The 8,242-nt window shown below is 33.0% G+C and overlaps 1 long non-coding RNA gene across 2 annotated transcripts in view; it reads left to right on the top strand.

The window, feature by feature from the left end:
• Nucleotides 1–8,242, top strand: part of LOC128249391 (uncharacterized) — a 172,321-nt gene that overhangs the window by 119,895 nt on the left and 44,184 nt on the right. The window contains exon 3 of one of the 2 annotated variants that reach the window (XR_008265499.1): nt 5,870–7,377. The exons of the other annotated variant lie outside the window; for it this stretch is intronic. This is a non-coding gene — a long non-coding RNA (uncharacterized LOC128249391). Of the gene's footprint in view, nt 1–5,869; nt 7,378–8,242 lie in introns of those variants that run through there. 2 annotated transcript variants of the gene reach the window in all.

Raw genomic sequence — 8,242 nt, 5'->3', positions numbered from 1 at the left:
ATATATATAAATGTTCTTTTCGTGAAATACGACGTAATAAGTTAACTGGGCGGACCACCCTTTCTGTTTGTCTATCTATCTATCTATCTATCTGTCTATCTATCTATCTATCTATCTATCTATCTATCCATTCCTTCTTTCTCTTTCAAATTTAGGCACACCCATAAAACGTAACCACACACGCACTCTCTACCTCAAGGTCTCCTTGTCTTTCTTTTAAATCTTATTGTTTTCAATTTTGAAAATAAATGACGTTTTCCCTTTTTTTCTTCTTCTTCAGTTCACTTTGTTGATGTATCCAGATCATAAGATCCCTCCTTCTCACATTATTTTATGTCAAACATCATCAGCCTATATATTCTTCTAGCCCGGAAATGGAAGATACGGCTAATTTAATTCTATAACCCGAAAGTAATCATCATCAGTTATTCATATAGTTGTTGTATAACCCCAGACCAGCCCTAACTGGGCAGACGTATGATTAAAGACGTTCCAGCCATCTGCACCTCTCATTTTTATTACAGGTATTATGCACTTCTCTTTTTTTTTTAAGCTGGAAGTGTATGATTTGAAGGGGATTTGGCTGCTGTTTCTAACATGTTGAGTCACCACATAGAGGCTCCCTTACGTGTTGTAATTAGTGTTAGTAATTCTGTTACAACTTAGTAAATAAAGCTTTCATATCATCATTGTATTATTGAACTAGGGTGGTAGCTGCCTTTTATATATAGTCTTATTTCAATGGCTATTGCTAAAAATACTGATTTCAGATAGAGAAGAGCCTCAAAAAATATTTATAACATTTTATCATTTTTCTGGTATCATATACCCCAACCCCCTCCAAAAACCCAACACCATTAGCTTTTAGAAAGAGAAATATCATTGACTAAGGAAGCTTTGAGACCTGCTCAGCATTTAAAATTATTTGCTCATTATAATATAAATATCTAATCACCAGTTTTAAAGAGTAAATTAATTTTCTTAAATATCTTTGATACAACCAGGTTTTAAAAATAGCTAAAAACCTTGTCATACCATTGATTTGTTAATAAAGAGAGATTGTTTTTTCATTTGTCATGTTCTTTATACTTTTATGTTTACCAATTCCCTAAGCTGTCTATCTAAATAAATCATTGACGTGGTAAACAAGCAAATAGTGACAATAAATGTTATCTAAAGATTCACAGAACTAAGAAAATTCTATTTTACCAACACATATCTAATCATAATCTCCATTTTACACTTGATTAAATAATCAGTTTCTCTTTGGTTGACAACCGTTCTTTCACGAGATTTTTTTGTTGTTGTGGTTGTTTGGCCTCCTAGAAATAATAGTCAAAATCTCCTTCAAATGACACATTACCATCTTAAAGAAAATAAAAGCCATCTAGGATAATGATTATTTTCTTGGATTCCCAACACATGAAAAAAGATGAGATGGCCACACCTGGAATGTCTTTGATCATAGGGCTTGTCGATAGGCATTGACTCGGTACTAAACAACAACCCTTCTTTCAACAACAATTAATTCAAAGCTTTACAAACAAGTTTCTCAAAGAATGTGCACGTACATTTATTTTTTACCTTGAACTAGTTTTTACTTGCTTGGCCAGCTCAACTTCTTTGGGGATATATGTAAACAATTAAACGATTAAAAAACATTTTTTTAAACATTTCAGTTACAAAAGTATTAGGTAAACTGACTTTGTAATGCATTTTGTTGTAAAACGAATGAAGGATGTTTCTGTGTTAATTGCATCTTAAATATTGTCTTTACATTCTGTATTTTAGTTTTCTAATATAGATTTTACTTTAGCATATTAAATTTGAAGGTTTATTGTTTTCTTTAAAAGATTAAGTTTTTTTTTTTATCTAATATGAGTTGGGTTGGTAAGATCTACAGTATAGTATAGTACCTTACCTATTTTTATTTATAATTTTCTATGTGGAATTCATTTTAGACTGTGAAAACATGGGAAGAAGTAATAACATTAACTATGATCACTTTTCCCCATGTATTCCTTTCTGTGGTTCTTTTATAGGGGAATCTTCATTATTGGATCATTGCACAGTTTAGTCAATTGATATCATCCATTCACATTACATGTAAATACCAACATCCAGTCTCAGAAACTCTGAAAGTGATCATGGATGTTGCCCTCATCCGAATAAACTATTGAAAGAAGTAAAGAAAAGAAAAACTAGCCAGTAGCTAAAAACTGGATCGTAATTGAACTTTTTTTCCAAATGATCGACAGTTGTTTAGCCTCTTGTCATCTGTGATCAAACAAGTATTCAAGATTTGACTATCCTTCCTTTTTTTCCCCACATATGGCATATCTAGCATCACATCATCCAAGATGATAGGGTGTGATTTTGAGAAGACTTGGTTGCTATTTTTAGCTGCTCAAGTAAAAATATAAAAGCTCCTTCATTGGCTAATGAATAATCAACTGTTGTTGTCAATTGTGTTGACCTAAATTAGATTGGTAATTGAACTCATTATGACCCAGTATTTAGTTAGGCAATTCTAAAGAAGTAGGCCAGATTATAAGTAACATAGATATGATGAAAACTTTATTCTAGAATGTGTGTGGGAGGGACATTTTCAGCCTTTATATTTAACAACAAATGATCTCTCTTGAGTTTTTTTTCAACTTCTTATTCTCTTCTATTTTATTACTCTAAATATTCATTAGAGAAGAAAACAAGAGAGCCTATTTGAAAAGTAGTATTTAAAGAGCTATTATTGCTAACTTACCAATCACTTGTTTACAGACACCTTTCTTAAGAAGTTTTATGACAGACATGACTACCCATTACTAGTAGATATTTTCTAGTAATTATTAACTCACTGAGCCTTTCTATCAAACATCTTTCTTTTAAAACTCTTTCCTCTGTCAGGTAAAACAAAAAGCTAATCAGTTTCTTGAATGTTAAGTGTGAAATATGTCATCAGGTGTACATGCTGGTTTGTTTACATACAGATTGCATTGGCAGAGTTCACACACGAGAGCAATGGCCACCAAGCTACTGTATTCAGTAAGTTTTATTTCTGCCCAATGCATGAGTCATGTGTTCCCTTTAGTTAATCTATTACCTGTTTTATCAATGATAATGTCATTATCAGTACTATTGTCACAAGCTCAGTGTACTATATTCTTAAAGCATAATTAAGTTGTGAGGTTTTAAATTTGAAATGAAAATTTGTAGAAACTCATTTGAATCATAACTGAGGTAGATATTTTGTTGTGTGTAGGGATGATTTACAACAATAAAGATTTTGTCATTAACAAATGATAATATTTATTCATTTTCAAAACCTTTTTTTTAAATGTTAAGAAAAATATAACTGGTAGATCAAATTTAGCTGTAGTGATCATCTCTATTTCTGATTAGAAATAAATAAATAAATCAACAGCTTAAGATTATCTAATTGAAAAACAAGTTTCAAGAAATATGAAAAGTAGAACTTTAAATCACTAGTGCTAGTCATCGGAATAACAGTTCAAGATTTGTGTCCTGTTCAATAGAGCTGTGTTTTGTCTCTTTGTGAAAACACATAAAAATCAATAGAACAATAGTCCAGCAAGCTGTGAATAAACTTTATAAAGAATTATAGCTCACTGTCCTATTACAGCCAAGTGCTTTTCTAACCTGAAGTGCAGTTTAAATCCTTCTACATGAGGAGGTAATCAGAATACACCCCAGTATATCTTTTCCAGATAAAGAATTACTCCTCCTTCAAAATCAATAGGGTTAAGGGATCATTGGTGTAGTTATTTCTGATCAAGATATTTTTCAATTTCTCACATTTATGAAACAGATAAATAAAAGCATGAACAAGAAGAAGAACAATAATAATAATTTCAAACTTTGGTGCAAGGCCAGCTAGTATAGGAGAGGTGTTAAGTCAATTACATCAACCCCAATGCTAATCTGGTACTTATTTTATCAACGCTGAAAGGATGAAAAGTAAAGTCGACCTTTGTGGAGTTTGAATTCAGAATGTAAAGATGGGTGAAATGCTGCTAAGCATTTTGTCTGGTGCATTAATGATTTTGCTAGCTCACTGCCTTAGATAATAATAATATGGAAACATGGGTGTTTTGCTCAACATCCTTAAACAAACCTTATTCAGAGATCTTTTGAGCTGGATGGGCTACTCAACCTGAAGAAAATTCTAACTGGGCCCCACCTGTGAGATCATGCGCTGTTTATCGTGATATGAGATCACCCTGTCACGCACACATGGTTGTGATGCATGTGCCTGGTGTACCCTTATCAGACGGGTAGTCATGATGGGTATACTGGGCTTTGTATATTTTACCCCAGTGTCACTTTGATGGCATGCACTGCTCTCTCACTCAATAATAATAATGATTTTGGCTCAAAGCCAGTAATTTTGAGAGAAGAGAATTAGTTGATATCATCAACCCCAATACTTGACTATGTGCAAGGAGTGTGATGTTGCATATCAGTGAAATAGGAAGTGAATGTGCAACATTAAGTCATCTGAAAGGCATGGCAGAGGTATCTATCAAAGATATTATCCAGTTATGTGCAGGAGAGGCAGTTATATTGGAAATTATCCCCAGATCAGAGATTTGGCCTGAATGTTTGCAACAGAATGGGCTCTGCTAGAGGTACCCAAGGGCTGGGTGTGAAACTAGGCAACAGATTAAGTCTACTCCCCAAGAATGGATAGAAGCTTTGATGGCTTTGTCAACCTGAGGTCATGGGAGAAGACACTTGCTCAAAGTGTTGCACTTTGGGAATAAGTCCCAAACCATAAGTAAACCATAACCAGACTTTTAAAGTCAGTGCTTAATATATTACTACCATTTATTTTATCAATCCTAACCTCAGAGGAACAAAAGCTATCAATCTCAGCTGGATTTGAAGTTGCAATGTAGTGCAATGAAAATGATAATTAATAATGTAGGGTATGGAGTCCATTGCTGCTAACTTCAGTTACCTTTTTAAAGAAGAAATGAATTATTGGCAATTAAGATCTACATTTTTTAATTGTTGATAAATAATTTTCATAACATCACTCATGTGTTTGATGGCATATCATATTACTTCTTATTGACTGTAAATTTGCTATTTCCTGTTCTTGATGCATTCACATGATATGCAACCATCCCTAGCTTCTAGACATTTGTTTAGAAAAGCTTTTTACATGATTATTCTCTACAATTCTGATATTATGGTTCTATGTCTAGTTTTCTTGGGTTATTAAGTCTCTTAGGCTTATTTCAAACTTTGTAGTTCTTGAGAGTAAAGTGCAGGGTTGTAGATTTAAGGAGTTCTAGACAGTCATTCAATTTAAAGAGTTTTAGACAGTCATTCAATTTAAGGAGTTCTAGACAGACATTCAATTTAAGGAGTTCTAGACAGTCATTCAATTTAAGGAGTTCTAGACAGTTTGGAATAAGGTGGAGAGATGACACAATTAAAGTAAAGTACTCAATACATTTAGTAGAGAAGATGCTTTTATTTGTTAAATGAATGACTTACAAGACTAGATCTGTTTCTTTTTTTAAAGAATATATGAATGAAATTTGAAGTGGTGCTAAACTCAGTTTACTTTCAATTACATGGGGACTAACATATATATGCAAGATACTAAGTAATACCATCCCCTGCACAAATTTTTATCAATCAAAATTGCACCTGTAATTAATAGAAAAATTTAACATTTTCAATAGTGAATTACTCAATAGGTAATTGAGATAAAAACTTGAGTTTCTAAGTAATTATAGACTTAATTCCTTTGCAAATGAAAAGAAAAAAAAGAAATAGACAAATGATGTAACACTTAAAACAAAACTTTTATATTCTTTTATTCTTTTACTTGTTTCAGTCATTTGACTGTGGCCATGCTGGAACATCGCCTTTGAGTCAACGAAATCAACCCCAGGATTTATTCTTTGTAAGCCTGATCCTTATTCTATCGGTCTCTTTTGCTAAACCACCAAGTTATGGAGACAAACACACCAACATTGGTTGTCAAACGATGGGGGGGGGGGGGCAAACACAGACATAAATACACATACATAAATATACATACATACATATATATATACAAGACAGGTTTCTTCTCAGTTTCTGTCTACCAAATCCACTCACAAGGCTTTGGTTAACCCGAGGCTATAGTGAAAGACACTTGCCCAAGGTGCCACACAGAGGGACTGAACCCAGAATCATGTGGTTGGGAAGCAAGCTTCTTACCACACAAGCAAAATCAAATGTTGACTTATACATTCTAATTTAAACAATTCAAGTTACTTTTGTGGTATAATAAGCCTTATAGGAATAAACTTAACCTTTACTTTGTAAAGGTGTTTTTTTTATGTGTACTACTACTACTACTACTACTACTTAGAGGTCATGCCATAAACAGTTGAACTCGCTCTGAACTATTTTACTAAATTCTTTGTTGTTTTCAAAATTAATTGACTAAAAGGCAGCTTATTTCAATAGAAATATAACAATGAAAGGGTTAATTGTAAACTGGTTTCATAATTTAAAAAAATTTTGTTGGTGGTAATTAAAGCTAACCAGGACTGAATCTATATAATGATTTCAATTGAGAATGCATAAATGATCAATAGACTCTTAAAATGAGTTAATCTGTCACCTATTTTGAATGTAAATGTGTACTTGGGAAACCTTATTGTATAACATAGTCATACACATACACACAATGTAAAGCTGCTTCTCATCATTCAATCGAAACATGCTATATTTTTTGCTTATTTTCTTCCTTTGAGGGTTGACTTAATCATACCAACCCCAGTAATTATTTCAGTCTGCTACATGCAAACATGCATGCACACATGTATGTGCATATGTGTATGTGTGCATGTGAGCATGAGGCATGAGCACAGACATAGGTGTGTTGGTATACATTTCACCGTTCAACCACCTGATTTTAGGTTCCTTCCCACTGTGTGGCACTTTGGCAAAAACGATACAGAAGCCTATTGTGTGTGTGTGAATGTTTATTTCCATGTATCTTCACATTTAACACTGTTGGAGCAACAGTGATGTTACATTAACATCTGTAAACAATACGTCTTGTATGTGGCAGCTTTGTCAGTTTCAAAGTGTGAAGAGAAACGGAATATAAATACCTTACTTGAAAAACCGTTAAGGGTTGGCAATAAGAAAGGTATCTGGTCATAGAATGCTACCTTAGTAAAACTTGTGTCCAACCCGTAGCAGCATGGGAAAAGCAGGTACAGAACACACACACACATGCAACAGGCTTCTGCATATTTCACTCTACAAAATTCCATTCATGAGGTTCTGAGCAGCTCAACATGATTGAGGTTATAGTAGAAGATACTAGCACAGTGATCAAGATAAAAACCATGTGATTGTAAAATAAACTTCTTAACTACACAATTATGTTGACACTTATTAAATATATTTATGCATTCATATTTGCTTATGTAATTTTAAATACTTTTTTTTCTTTGAAGAGTGCCACACTTGTTATAATTCAGATTTTTTAATCTTTTTTTTAAAACTCAGTTGAACCAAATAATGATGTATATTTATTGTTTGTAAATTATTGATTGGGTAGGGGACTGGGTTATATCCCTTAGCAATGAGAGGTAGCTAATACAACACTGCATTACAGTTTGCCTGACCACACAATAGCTAATATTTTAGGGATATTTGTTGTTTTGTTGCTAATGAGTCAGACCAAATATATCTGGTGTCTGGACAAAGCAAATATTTTGATAAATTAATTCTCTATGTAACTTAGGTAATAAATGTTAGCACTAGAAGTATACCCAGCATTGTCCCAGAAATAAAGAATACAGTTGATGGACAATCTTTTGAATAAGAATCATTGTTACTCTGCATAAATTTTATATTTTTGAGCATAATGTGTATATCATTTCTGACGTACATTTTTTTGTTTTTAATTCTTAAAATATTACTCACACATCAATAATTAATTCACTGTAAAGGAAAAAAAAAAAAAAAACTAAATCACAGTGCTGTCACCCTAACCATGACAAAATGGTCTGTATACTTTTAATATATATGTATTGAGTCTGAGGCCATGTGGAAAGATGAATGGAGGCATAACATCACCATCACTAGTGATCACTCCAAACATCATGATGTTGACTGGATGTTTTTTTTTTGTTACTCTTGCTACATGTTTTGGGGACACGGCAAGCCAATGGTTGTTCTGTGTGTTCATCATCTGTTCGTA

This window comes from Octopus bimaculoides, chromosome 1 (assembly GCF_001194135.2).
Source record: "Octopus bimaculoides isolate UCB-OBI-ISO-001 chromosome 1, ASM119413v2, whole genome shotgun sequence".
Classification (NCBI taxonomy): Eukaryota; Metazoa; Mollusca; class Cephalopoda; order Octopoda; family Octopodidae; genus Octopus; species Octopus bimaculoides.
This window is presented reverse-complemented; position numbering and strand designations above follow the sequence as displayed.